The sequence below is a fragment of the Bos javanicus genome, chromosome 27 (genome assembly GCF_032452875.1).
Source record: "Bos javanicus breed banteng chromosome 27, ARS-OSU_banteng_1.0, whole genome shotgun sequence".
NCBI classification, from domain to species: Eukaryota; Metazoa; Chordata; class Mammalia; order Artiodactyla; family Bovidae; genus Bos; species Bos javanicus.
In genome coordinates, this window is record NC_083894.1 from 23,351,539 (window position 1) to 23,366,157 (window position 14,619).

At 36.6% G+C, this 14,619-nt stretch overlaps 2 protein-coding genes across 6 annotated transcripts in view; one reads left to right on the forward strand and one right to left on the reverse strand.

Annotated features, from left to right (window-relative positions):
* C27H8orf48 (chromosome 27 C8orf48 homolog) overlaps positions 1–14,619 on the reverse strand; it is a 286,378-nt gene that overhangs the window by 260,305 nt on the left and 11,454 nt on the right. For all 3 annotated transcript variants that reach the window (XR_009734039.1, XR_009734038.1, XR_009734037.1), the window contains exon 2: positions 11,429–11,587. The gene's annotated coding sequence lies outside the window, so the exon portion shown is untranslated. The remainder of the gene's footprint in view (positions 1–11,428; positions 11,588–14,619) is intronic.
* DLC1 (DLC1 Rho GTPase activating protein) overlaps positions 1–14,619 on the forward strand; it is a 514,129-nt gene that overhangs the window by 1,535 nt on the left and 497,975 nt on the right. The gene's annotated exons all lie outside the window — the stretch shown is intronic.

The window sequence follows — 14,619 nt, forward strand, 5'->3', positions numbered from 1 at the left end:
TTTTGTTAAAATTGCTCATTCTTTGAATGCTTTAATTTACTCATTATCTTTAATTATCTTAAAATTTAGCATGTTCACTTTATATTAACAGCTGTATTATCTAATGTACTGCCACCTAAAAACCTTAAGAAATCTTAATTTCTGATACCTTAAAATAAGTCCTCAACCTAGCAAACCTCTTAAAATTCAGTTACATTATTAGTACATGTGGAAGTGGTCTGATGGCAGATAAAACATTATATTAGCTACAGATGCTTTTATCTAAACAAATTTTAAAAATAAGAGGGAAAATACAGTTCTTCCCTAGAACCTTCACAATTGGAAATTTTATAGCTTAATTTTGGAAATACAGGAATTTGAATAGTTTAGTTTGTTCAATAGCCTGGAAATGCCCTTATTTTGCCCTAACTTTAAAAAGAAATCTATGAAGAATTTTAGACATATGTAAAAACAGAGCAGGGTAATGAATTTCTAGGTCCCTAGGACCAAGCATTAACAATCAACACATATGGCCATTCTTGTTTCATATATAGTCCTTCTATTTGTCTTAGTTCCCTTGTTATGTAGAAGTAATTTTTAGACAACATGTAATTTCACGTTTATATCAGAAAGCTTGTTTTAAAAATAAGCTATCGTCTTTAAAACATTACTGTACCATGATCACACAAATAAAGGCCCTTGATCTGTTGATGCTTGTAGCTATTTATGTGCACAATATGGAAATAAAATTAATGAGAACAAACTTAATTTCAGATGCTGTTTATCACAATGTCAATATTTTATGTTAAAATAAGTTTAAATAAAAAAAGAAACATTTAAATAACCTGTAATTAGGAAAGGCATAAAAATTAAAAATCTCTGTTAGGAATAAAAGTAATCATGTCCAAGAATACTATGGTATATATTTATACTGCTGCTTTGCCTTCATGTTAACTATGTCTATTCCACTTTCTTATTTGAGTGAAGATGATTGCTTGAGGGTTATGCTAGTATTTGACAGAAAATGCAAAATTTCTTTGATGTTGAGTTTTATTTTAAAACTCCCTTGGACACTCCAGTTGTAGTTAATTTTCTGGAGTTGAGATAATAGGAAGAACAATGTATGTATCTGAGAGGGAATGTTGACTACTGAGCCTCATTGGAATATTTTAATTACTTTAGGTCTTCATTTCCCCAAGGAATTCTTTTATTCATTTCTTCTTACTAGGTTTCAATCACGGAATTTTTTACAACCCATGACCTAAGAGACTTTATAAATTAGATGAAAGATTATCAGAGACACAGGTATGTCTCCTAACAGCACACTTAATTCAATACAAATCCATTAAAAAATAATTGAGAATTATATAAAGTGGGATCCCAAATAGTCTGAACAGCTAGCACAACTTCTAGAAGAAAAGCATACTTTCTATTGATTTTTCAGACTTAAAGTTCTGGTACTGCCATCTGTGTCAGCTTCTCCAAATAATAACATCAGGTAGTGCTTCTGATTTGGGCAAGGCTCGGTGGAAAATGGGCTTCCCTGGTAGCTCAGCTGGTACAGAATCTGCCTGCAATGCAGGAAACCCTGGTTCAATTCCCAGGTCAGGAAGATCCACTGGAGAAGGGATAGACTACCCACTCCAGTGTTCCTGGACTTGCCTGGTGGCTCAGCTGGTAAAGAATCCACTTGCAATGTGGGAGACCTGGGTTCGATACCTGAGTTGGGAAGATCCCCTGGATAAGGGAATGGCTACTTACTCCAGTATTCTGTCCCGGAGAATTCCACAGACTGTATAGTCCATGGGGTCACAAAAAGTTGAACATGACTGAGTGACTTTCAGTGGAGAATAGAGAACCAATTGAGGATGTTAAACTTGAATCAGATTGTCCAATATGCTCATAGGTCATGCAAACTGATACATACATAGTTAGAGATTCACTTTCCTTTCTCAACTGTACATTTTACTTATTAGATAAGATTTTTCTAATGTTTTTTCTTTCTTCAGAATTATCTTGGGTATTTAAGAAACTTTGCATCTCCCAATTTAAAATTACTTTGTCAATTTCTACCAAAAGAGAGAGATTTTAATTTGTATTAAATTTATGTATTAAACATGGCTAGAATTGATATTTAAGTTTTGAGTCTTCTAATCTCTGTATTTGGTATCTGTGTCCACTTATTTAGATATTTGTTAATCTTTTAATAATGTTTCATAATTCTCTGAGAGAATGATTCCACAGGTTTTGTAGTTTATTCCTAGATGTTTATGTTCTTGGTTAATCTTTTATTTCTGCCTTCTTCATCAGTATTTGGTAATAAAATCATTATAAAAGTAAGACTTTTCATTCTTCTGTCATAAGACTATTTTGACTAATTAAAAAAGCAGAAAAAAAAATCCACCTTCCCCTAGTTCTATTTTAACAATAAACAAAAATTTTCCCACTCATAGATTTTGATTTTGTACAAGTTTTTTTCTTCTATTCAAGTCACTTTGAGTTATTTATTATTGTTCTATAACACTACTCATTTTATTGAATGTGCAAAATCAGCAACATGAAGTTAACATAATGATCTTTATAATTCTTTAATTGCTCCCACTATTGTGAGTATATCTACTTTATAATTTCTAATGGCATATATATATATTTTTCCTTTTGTCTAAATCACACATGAGAAGGGTATTTTTATTATTGCTCTTGCCATAGAAGCAGACTTTTTCAATCAGTATACTTGTTTTCTTTCTAATTCACAATTTTCAGGTTTCATCTGTTTCATTTAATTTTCTTCTGCTACTTCTGTTTGCCCTATTTTTTTGTATTCAAGTTAAATGTTCAATTTATTTTCAGTTCTTGTTCAGTTATAGAAGCAATGAAGGCTATAATTTTTTAGAGTATAACTACAGACGTAGATAACTTTTACATTTATGTTTTATACAGAATCTCATATTTTCTTATTTGAAAAATGAAATAATAGTTTTGCAATGATAACATTCCAAATGGCAAAATATTTCCTAATTGTTTTTCAAACTTTTAGCTCATTCATGGAATGAGGCAATGTTAACATAACAGCATACACTAGGGAACTGACTTCGGGCTGATTTGTTATATACTAAGGCCATTGTGTAAATTGACTTATCTAATACTGATTAATTAAAGCAAAGTAATTAAAGTAATACAATGGTAATAAATTTAGCATTGAGTCATTTAAAGAAAAATCCAGTGCATGCAAATGCAAATATGTTCATATCAGCTTGTAAACTGAAACAAAATAAAGATAACTAGGGAAATTTTATCATACTTTTAGGCTTATAAAAGAATGTGAAAATAGCAGATTATTTCTAAAAGGGATCTTAGGAAGCATTTGGCAGTCACTCTTATATTTTATTCAGTCAAGAAACTCTTCAAAGAAAATATTTGTTGGGTATGTAAATAATGAAACTGACCAAAGCAGATCCACTCTGGGCTCAGCAGTCCCATTTCCCCGCAGCCTGCTCAGTGTAGAGCAAGCCCTGAAAGGGCTTGAATCAGCAGCAGGCACTAAATACTGTGTGTTTGTGCTAAGTTGCCTCAATCCTGACTCTTTGCAACCCTATGGACTGTAGCCCACCAGCCTCCTCTGTCCATGAGATTCTCCAGGCCAGAATACTGGAGTGGGTCACCATGGCGTCCTCCAAGAGATCTTCCTGACCCAGGGATCGAACCGGAGTCTCCTGCACTGGCAGGCGGATTCTTTACCACTGAGCCACCAGGGAAGCCCAACAGTTAAGATTTTTAAGTAAAATTCGAATTATTAAAATGTCAAAAAAATTCAGAAAGGTATTACAAAGAAAATAAAATCAGACTACAATTTCACCATGGTTTCCCTGGTGATTTAGTGGTTAAGAATCCACCTGCCAACGTGGTAGACACGGGTTCAATCCCTGGTCCAGGAAGATCCCACATGCCTCGGAGAAACTAAGCCCATGCTCCACAACTATTGAATCTGAGCCCTAGAGCTCATGGTCCACAACAATAATAGAAGCCATTGCAATGAGAAGTCCATGGGCCACAACTAGAGAGTAGCCCTTACTCTCTACAACGAGAGAAAAGCCTCTGTAGCAACAAAGACCAGCACAGTCAAAATTAACAGGAGATTTAAAAAATGTTTTTAAATTAATAAATTTATTTATTTAAAAACATTTTTAAAATCACCTGTTAATACAAATACTCTAGAAAATAAGCTTCTCAATTGGATGAGAAAATCGACACCTAGAGGGATTTTTTTTTTAAGACAAAAAAGAAAACATTACTAGTGCCAGAGAAAAACTAGTAATCAGACTCTTGATAACACTTTTCTTTTTTTTTAATATAAATTTTCTTAGCTCACAATAATTTATTCAAGTCTACATTCCTCACAAAAGGGGCTAAATTTAGTTGTCTGGTGGCTCTCTTATTCTATATATGATGTAATTCCAAATCTTGGATAGAGTAATTCAAATTAAAAATAGATGAGAATATGTCTACAAGTTTTTTTTTAACTTAGTCATTCTATGCAGTTATGAAACGTATTTTCAGTGGTGATCTGCAAGAGAGCATGATGTTGACTTTGAATAAGCATATCTTCACTAAATATATATCTGTATACATACACACACATTTCATATATCATAATATCATTTGCTATAGCCTGGTCAATGCCTCTTATGTTTGTGTACACTGTAATTCTATTAATGATTTTATCCTCCATCACACACACACACTCGTGTGCACACACACATACACACTACGACCTTTATCCTAGTGTAGATACATTAAATAAAATTTGCTTATTTTAACTAAAAAGAGCAAAATATCTAAATTTATCAATAGGCTGAGAAGGATAGCCTGATAAATGTGGATGGTGTTCAAATTTTTTTACTAGTTTTAACATGGTATTAAAACTCATTCAAGTGGCTAAAATTAGCAGTCTCAACAAAGATTGGATGATTAATTGGCATGAGACATGGGAGAAGCAAAGCAGATGGCCCAGTCACTTTTTATGTCATTTCTCTAGTTTGAAAATGGTCCAATGTCAGCTATAATAAAAGCTTGAGATATAAGCTGGAAATGCATCCATCTTTCAGCTGAATTTTTTTTCCAAATTAAATGTGGATAATCTGATTCAGAATGTTAAAATAATATCAATAAATGTGATAAGAACTTTTGGCTCCAGTAGTGTAAAAGTAATACTATTGATATCCGGCCAATGAAAGTTCAAGTGGGCATAGTCAGATGAAAAAATCTAAATTTTTCTTGCTCTTCTTGGACTTTTTATGAAGAACAAGATGGCACCACTGTTTTAATCTCTCCTTCAAACAACTGAACACTGAAGAATTAGAGAGTGTGTATATATCATTTACCGTTTGGAGTACTGGTCTACACCCCACTACCCCTGCACTGGGTGCACAGGCATTTAGCAGGATAGAACAATTACCATTCTAAAATAATTGCCTTTTTCAGGATTTGCCTATGACAAGTGTTTGATAAGAAAGCTTTCCTGAGGTCTAACTTCTTAGCAAAACTGTGGTTTATGTGAAGTGTTACATGTGATTATTGTCAGTTCTGTGAAGCCAAGGTTTTGGAAGGAAAACCTTGAGGATCCTTGGAAAATTTACAAAGAAAGTAAAAACTTCATTGGAAAATATGTATCCATATGTAACCCAGTGAGCTTCCCTGTTCTCTCTCTGCCTCCTTCCTCAGATCATAGGCTGTCATTCAAAATGCAAGTACCCCTGAACACCCAGATTCTGCTCTTCGGTGAACTTCCTAAGCAGTCCAAGCACTAGCTTTTCCATAAAGATATCAAGTACATTTAGAGAAAGTGCTCTAGAAATCTGATTATCAGAATGTGTGAAGAGGGTTAGGAAATTTCCACAGATCCTCTGTGGCAGAACCTGAAATAAGACACACTTGAGGCTGAAGGCTGTTGCTTCCAGGTTTTGTGAGCCATAAAGAGCTGGAGGGCTTTGCCAAGAAGGCCACCCTTCGATCCTCCAACTGTCTCCAATCTCACCATCCAGCTACTTCCAGAAGACAAAGCAATCATGAAATCAGAAGCCACGTTTGAGAGATTCCTTATGTTTTTTGTGCTGAGGCAGCCACAGGTAAATGACTATAAGATGAAGATGTGACACTATTGGAATCCATTTATTCATCCTTTTCACTTTCTCCATGATTAAACAGAATTAAATCATTTTCATCTCAAAAGAACATACCCAAAGTAAACCATTTGGTATAGGTATACTAAAAACTATCTAATTCAGGGACTTGTTAAGCTCAACACATATAGTTCTAAAATAGTGGTCTCCAACATTTTTGGCACCAGGAACCGGTTTTGTGGAAGACAAGTTTTCCACAGACCAGGGGGATAGAAGGATGGTTTCAGGATGATTCAAGAACATTACATTTACATTAATTAGATCCTGGAGGTCAGGGATCCCTGTTTTAGAAGACATATGCATATATAATGGTTGCTTTATAAAAAGAGGATTTCTTACTATCTCATTTTTCTAGATCATTTTTGAGTGATATATTTAGAAACAAAAACTCCAACACCATAAGGTGCAATGATCACAGATTTCCCACAAAATTTATTGAAACCATTTTACTAAGGTTGATTTAACATTTGTGGGTCTACAGGGGAAAAAATGTGCCTTTCTATTTAAAGATCTTTTTAAAGATATTAGTGTAATAAACCAGAGGCAACTTTTGGCACTGTATTAATGATACATATTTTCACAATTAGTAATCTTTCTCTACTTGAGAGTATGTTTATGTTTAAATATGTATCTCTAGTAGTTACCAGCATATCTTTCACCCGGGTTTTTTTCCTTTAACTCAGAGTCATAGCTCTTCAACAAATTTGGTGCATGCTTACTTCTTTTTCCTAAATTGCTTATTTGATGATTGTAAAATGTCTTTGAAGACTTCAAGATTAAAAATAAGTTTTAATATTTACTCAGAACTCATCTTATTTTGATGAATTTCTCTTTGGCAAAATTCCAAAAACACAGATGACTTTTGAATACTGAAAGATATGTTGTTTCTGCTTACCTAATTGTTTTTTTTATTATTCCAAGATGTTGTACTCATAATGTTGGTTTGATAGTGTACGTTCATGAAAATAAACACACTTATCATAGAACAGTCAGGAGAATTGTCACCTGACATCTAGAACACTACCCTCATTCAAAAGGAGCATGCTTGTGATTTTTTATTAGCCAAAAAATTTGAAAGTAACTAAATGTGCCTTTGATTTGGGAGGGTAGGAAGCATCTCCATCCTTTCTTTCTCAATGATCTTAATGCTTGTGACTGTGTAAAACAGTCATGATTACACTTCATAAATGACCTTTAGCCATTCCGGTCAGATTCTCTAGATGTCTGAAGAGAAAAATGGTGTCTGTGATTCAGACTATCCCTTTTTTTTTTTCTCAGCGAATAAAGACAACTGTACAATAATCTATAGAAACTCACAGTAAAATAGAAATCAAAGAGTGAGAGTCAATTAGTTGTCAAATCTTAGAGGAGTTTCCACAGTCTATAAGATTGATTGAGAGGGAAGGTGAAATAAATTGGCTTAAACATGCATTGTATGAAGCTTTAAAATAAAAACAACCCAAAATGAGGTTATCACTCAACTTGCTTGAAAACTTTCGGCAACAATCCGTACATTGCAAGTATTTATCTTGAAGGTGGTCAGCCGATTGTTTTGAGGGCTTCCCTGGTAGCTCAGCTGGTAAGAATCTGCATGCAATGCAGGAGACCCTGGTTCGATCTCTGGGTCGAGAAGATCTGCTGGAGAAGGGATAGACTACCCACTCCAGTATTCTTGGGCTTCCTGGTGGGAATCTGCCTGCAATGCGGGAGACCTGGGTTAGATCCCCTGGAGAAGGGAAAGGCTCCCCACTCCAGTATTCTGGCCTGGAGAATTCCATGGCCTGTACAGTCCATGGGGTAGCATGACACGCTTTTCATTTGCTTGAAAACTTTCTGCAACAGTCCCTACATTGCAAGTATATGTCTTAAAAGTGGTCAGCAGATTGTTTTGAAAAGACAACAACATAAGAAGTAAAGAAATTGGCTTTAAGAGAAAAAGAATGATATCTGCACAATTAAAACAAGGGCTGCAGATACCAAAGAGAAAAGTGAAGAACTGATGTAAAAATGATAAATTTGTGAAATATCTCAGAATGCAGGCAAATAATGGAAGTAATTTGGGAGAATCTGGCATAAATGTTAGGATAGATAGTGAAAGAATAAGTAAATAGCTCATTGCTAAAAAATAAAAATAACTTCTATAGAATCAACAACTGTAGAAAACTGCTCTAAACTAAACACAGACCCAAGTAGGTCACATGGGTGGCCTTCCCTGGTGGTTCAGATGGTAAAGAATCTGCCTGGAATGCAGGAGACCCAGGCTTGATCCCTGGGCCAGAAAGATTACCCTGGAGAAGGAAATGACAAGCCACTCCAGTATTTCTTGCCTGGAAAATTCCATGGACAGAGGAGCCTGGCGGGCTACAGTCCAAGGGGTCACAAAGAGTCAGACACAAGTGAGCAATTAACACACACACACATACAACTAGGCCACGCAGAAAGCTCTTACACTGTCCCAGGCAAGGTCAATAAAGGGCCTGTAAGTAGAAGATCAGGAAGTTTTTTGTTTAAACAAGGAGGCCTTATATTTAGGCTTTATGTTTATTTTAGCATTTTCATTTTCATATGGTGAGAAGATCTTTACATGAACATTTTCTCTCAATTGCTTGGCCTGCGCTTTGCCACAATATGATGGTTTCACCCTGGTGTACAGCAGGGTACCTGTTATAAGCTCAACCACAAGGATGAAGGTCTGCCCACACCAAAGCCTTCCCTCAGGGTGTGCACAACTGATTTCCTAATCAATTTTTACTATATCACTTCTGGATGTGACTAGTATCAATGTCTTCTTTCACAGAATGTTGTCCAGTCAGGCCAGTCCCAGTGAAAGTGAAAGTTGCTCAGTCCTATCCAACTCTTTGCTGCCCCATGAACCATACTGTTCATAGAATTCTCCAGGCCAGAATACTGGAGTGGGTAGGCTTTCTCTTCTCCAGGGGATCTTCTCAACCCAGGGATTGAACCCAGGTCTCCTGCATTGTAGGCAGATTCTTTATCAGCTGAGCCAGCAGGGAAGCCCAGTCCTAGTAACCTACTTTAAATTACCAATTCTGTATCTGTCAGGAGGCACTCTGTTAGATTGTAACAATAAATGACCTGGTAAGGAAAGAGATTTAAAACAATTAGGGTTTGTTTCTCAGTCAAAACTTGTGGCTGCTGCTGTCTCATGCTGGGCGGCATCCAGCACCCAGGCTGTCAGGACAGCTACTCTGTAGAACTGGCAGGTTGGTGAACAGTGAATTGACCCTTAGGGCTTCCGTCAGAGTGACACGCATCACCTCCACTCAACATCTCACTGATCAGACCAGCTCAGGTGAAACACTTAGTTTTAGGGGAGCAAAGAATTCCACATGGACCCAGAAGAAGACCTGGCAATATCTGATGAATAGAACTCATGGCTGCCACATGTTCCCAGTTGAATTGAGGCAGTTAAATTCTCTGATATTCCTAAAGTAGGTGTGATGATAAAAAAAAAAAAAGTAACCCCGAGGGATGGAGGCAATGGAAATAGAGATGCCAGACTCCCTCTCCAAAACACCTCCTCTTGGCCTGTTGCTAACAAGACTGATGATGGTGCTTATTAAAAATTCCTTGCAGCTGGGACACTAATTGGGTGAGGTGCAGTGGGAAATACTGCAGTACAGAGTCAGAAGAAATGTGAACAGCCGTGCTACCTTAGATCGTAATATCTTATTCCTACACTGAAGCTAAATCCCTTAAAAAGAAATAAAAAGGAAATAGCACTCAAACTTGGAATATTTGGAGGAAAAAAAGGGAGGAGGACATAAGGGTGGGACCCTGTTTAAAGAGCATGACTCAATAAGATTTCTGGGATTAATTACAAGGCAACAGATTCAAATAGAATAGTTGGAAAGCTAACATGACCAAACTTGTTTAACAGAGATTAATCATTGCTTAGTCACTAAAAAGTAGTAAGGCTCACAGATATGTACCAAAATGAACTTGTTGGCTCAGGGAGTAAGGTCTTCTGCTGAGCTCTGCTCTTAGTGCCCTACTTAGGGTTAGGACTACTCCAGTACTCTTGCCTGGAAAATCCCATGGACAGAGGAGCCTGGTAGGCTGCAATCCATGGGGTCGCGAAGAGTCGGACACAGCTTAGCGACTTCACTTTCACTTTTCACTTTCATGCATTGGAGAAGGAAATGGCAACCCACTCCAGTGTTCTTGCCTGGAGAATCCCAGGGACGGGGAGCCTGGTGGGCTGCCGTCTATGGGGTCGCACAGAGTCGGACACGACTGAAGCGACTTAGCAGCAGCAGCAGCAGGGTTAGGACTCAGGATACTGAGGGAAACCCTCTCAGTGGGAAGAACCTTGGCAGCAAGATTGACTACCCAAGGTTCACTCCAAAGTTTCAAGAAATGTCTGCTCAGTTATCAAAATACATTCCAGATGAATTAGAGAGTGAGATTTTTTTTTTTTTTAAGAGTTCATAAAAACTGAAAGAAATATATTGGTCCATGTTTAGTAAATTTGGGTTGGACGAGAAAAAAAAAAGCAATGCATTATCTTGTACACTAAAAAATCAATTGATTTGGCTACAAAAAGCAGAGATATCAAAAGATAAATGAAATTAAAGATAAATGGGGTGCATGGAATTTAAGCATTTTGTTATATATAACAAAGAGTCCATGTCTTTGGTGCATGAAAAAAGTTCAACAATAATTCACAAATATCCTAATAGAAAAAATAGGGGTCATGGGCAGAACAGTTGAATTTAAAACTTCTAAAGTCATTTCAAAAAGTCAATAAATATAAGATCTTTTGCCCCAATGTAGCTACTGTTTTTCATTCGACTTGCTTGATCCTCTTTCCCTGGTTTCTGACTGCTGGGTTGCCCAGGGACATCATCCGTCTTGGCATGTTTCTTTATAAGCAGGTGCTCCCTAGGTGACCTCACCCAATTCTAAGCCTCTAAAGCCCATATACCAATGAAGAAATATCTGATCTCTAGGGGCTTCCCAGGCGGCGCAGTGGTAAAGAATCCGCCTACCAATGCAGGAGATGCAGAAGACGCAGGTTCGATTGCTGGGTCGGGAAGATCCCCTGGAGTAGGAAATGGTAAATCACTCCAGTATTCTTGCCTGGAAAATCCTGTGGACAGAGGAGCCTGGCGGGCTCCAGTCCTTGGCGTCACGAAAGAGTCAGACACGACTGAGCGACTGAGCAGGAGCACTCTACCCACCAACTCCAGGTATTTATTTCCAACTGCTGATTTTAAATTCCCACAATATGGAAAAGGTTCACTCACTACACTTCACAAGGTCAAAGGGAATCTTGGCTTTCTCTCCCTGCTTCATAAATCTAATCTTCCCTCAGTTGTCTTCACGTTAGTGTATTTCACCACCATCCATCTCACTTGTCCAAGTCAAAATTTATTTATCACCAATAATCCACTCTCTCCTTTTATCTGTGAGAAAAAAAAAAAGAACATTTCATATAGAACTGGGTAGGAAAGAGACAAAGAATAAGCCATAAGATAAGAAACACGGAAGTAGCTGATCAACATGAAAAAAGATTCTCAAGGTCACTAAAATAAGATAAATGCAAATTTAAAATGCTTCTCAGTGAACCAATAGCTGAGCTTCTGAACAGCAGAAAATCAACTCAACAGAAGTCACAAACACCTGAATGTGATTGCACATGTCATCTACCCAACAGGGGAAGATCTGCTAAAATTTTCCCAGCAGAAATGGAAAGTCATTGCCCTTGACTATTGCAACAGCAAATGTTGTTCCTTTAGACCTTCCCAAATAGTCTTACAAAGATTTGATTTTGCTTTTTTGTTTTTCCATTAGCTTTTTCTGTAATTACATGAACTCCAAAAACCTCCATTTGTTGTAAATTTAAAGAAGCTTGTCTGGGCTAAGAATGGTTAAGTTTTGTAAACTAACAACAGCCTGTTGTTTAGACAGATGAAGGATAGTGTAATCAAGAATATGGATCATGTGGTTAAAATACAAAGAAAAACTTGGCAAGGACTGGCTTTGGTATTTGACTTCTCACTGTGCACTAGCAACTCATAATTGTTATCAGATTCTGTTTTATGTTGAGTGGATATGGTCCAGAACTGTGAAAAATATCTTCTCGTATAGGAATGTGAGGGCAATCTGACTCCATCTGTCACCTGGTCAACTGCCCTGGGGTGATCTAGCTTGTTAGCCAGGTGATCCTCTCCTTTCTCTGTTATCTTGAAACTGTATGCTTGGTCACGGAATAAAGGAATTTCCCTAAATGTGGAACAAAAGGGTAGCCATGACCTCTCCCAGCCCCCATACTTCTCCTAGTCTAATAAATATCACTTAACCATGAATTCCAAGTCTGTATCTTTAGTCTTTGTGAAAACAGCTGCTGAGATAGTAAAGTAGCCATAATTTCTGAATCATCTTATATTGAGCCAAAAGTTCAAGGTAAATGGTACCAAGATTTTTATTTGAACTTTCGTTTAATACTCTGTCATTTTTATGGAATACACTTTAATTTTATTGCATTATTATCCAGTAAAATTGGGGGTTTTAAATACACAATACACTTAGGCTGTATTTTTTCTGTAGTGGAGTGAATTTATATTTAATGGTCTTGTGTTGGATGAACAGGGTGATTGTAATTTTCTGCTGCCTCCAAAATTTTTATCTTTGCCTCTCTTTCTCTGGCTCTTAGCTGCTGTGGAGTAAATATATTCACTTAGTTGTCATACACCAAATTCAAAATAATGATTTCCTCCTCATTCTGCCAAACCTGTCTTTCCTGGACTCTCTCTTAGGTAATACAAACTATAGCTTAAGGAAAACATCATGCTTGATACCATTTTCCCTTTTTCAATCAATTTGTCACCAAGGCTGATTCATTTTATTATCTGCAATCTTTTTCTTTTTTTCAATTTTCCATCTGTTGGATCTGCCATTATTTCACACCCTCAAAACGCATCAGTTCGGTTAGGACAATGGACTCTTTGCAAAACGTGCTTGTAGTTGGAAGAACTAGAATTTGAACCAAAGACTTTTTAAAACCTAGGCCTCAATACCTGCTGAAAAGTGAAGTAGGACATACAAAATAAAAGCCAAGGATTTGTGATTTTAGTCTATACCCAGTGGAAGTGATGTTACCCAAAGTGTTTTTAAGAGATTAATTTTGAGTTATTATTTAGGGTGTATTAGTATAAAAGCATACTGCCTTCAGTGAAAGAGAGAAAATTATTATAGTAATTGGAGCATGACATGACAAAGGCCTAGCAATAGTAATTCTGGAGGGGAGATTAAAGGGAAAAGATAAAGTACTGACAGAAACTTGAAAGACTGGTTAGCACACTGTTTCAGTTTTCTAAATATCAACATATAATAAAAGACTTCATTTTTACTTCCCAGATAAATACTGGTTAGAGACCCAGCATTCAAGTTGACAACACCACCCAATTTCAAATGTAAATTAATGTCATATCACCCACTGAAAACTGTATTTGCGATGTTTAAAGTTTTAGTTTTATGTTTGAAAAGCACACCAGTACTTTTTATTCTATAAAGCTCTTCAAAGAAAAAGGGAATCATACATGTCCCTTCCACATTTATCATTTTGCTCAGCAGAGTTTTGTTTGGAAAATGTCTGTGATATCCAAAAACAAAGTTCCAGCAGATGGAGGAGGTGAAAATAGACACATGTTCCAGCTGTTTTTAATCTTTTTTTTTTTTTTTTTTGCTGCAGTTAAAATGAAAGTACACCCTTTAAAAGGCAGAATCGTCACTCTCTTCGAATATGAGTTTGTCTAAGTGGTCACTCACAAAATTGTGTGTCTTCTAATAGAAGTTGCACCTGTGTGTAAACATGCTTGTGGAGTATGTGTGCACACATCTCTGGATGTGCATGCATGGCTGTGTTTAAAGAATTTCCCCAAGTAGATCTTGTTCTATAGGTGAAGTGGTTGCCTATGTGTACTCCCAAGTCACTGCTAGATATTCATTATGTAAATCCAAAGTTTTAAAAAAAATCCTTATTCTATATTATTACTTTGAGGTACTGAAGTAGGTTGATCTTAGTTTTGGCAGATTTCTGGTACTTTTAGAGTGATCAGTACCAGATAAGAGCACTTCTTATACCATGCCACCTTAACAAATCTCATGTAATCACTATCCATAGGCACCTCAAGCTCATTATATCCCAGTTTGATGGAATTGTTCTGTATCTCGACTGCATCAGTGTCAACATCTTGCTGTGATGTTGGACTATAGCTTTGCAAGCTGTTACCCTAGAAAGAAACTGTGTGAATGGTATATGGGATTTTTTTTGTATTATTTCTTAGAACTTCATGTCAATCTACAGTGATCTCAAAAAGAGCAAGTTAACTGCTAAAAAAGACCTCAATTCAATTATCATGCTTTCTCCAAAGAAAACAAACTTTAATTTATAACATCTTCTGACAACACCAGCATACACCTGACGGGAACTAAC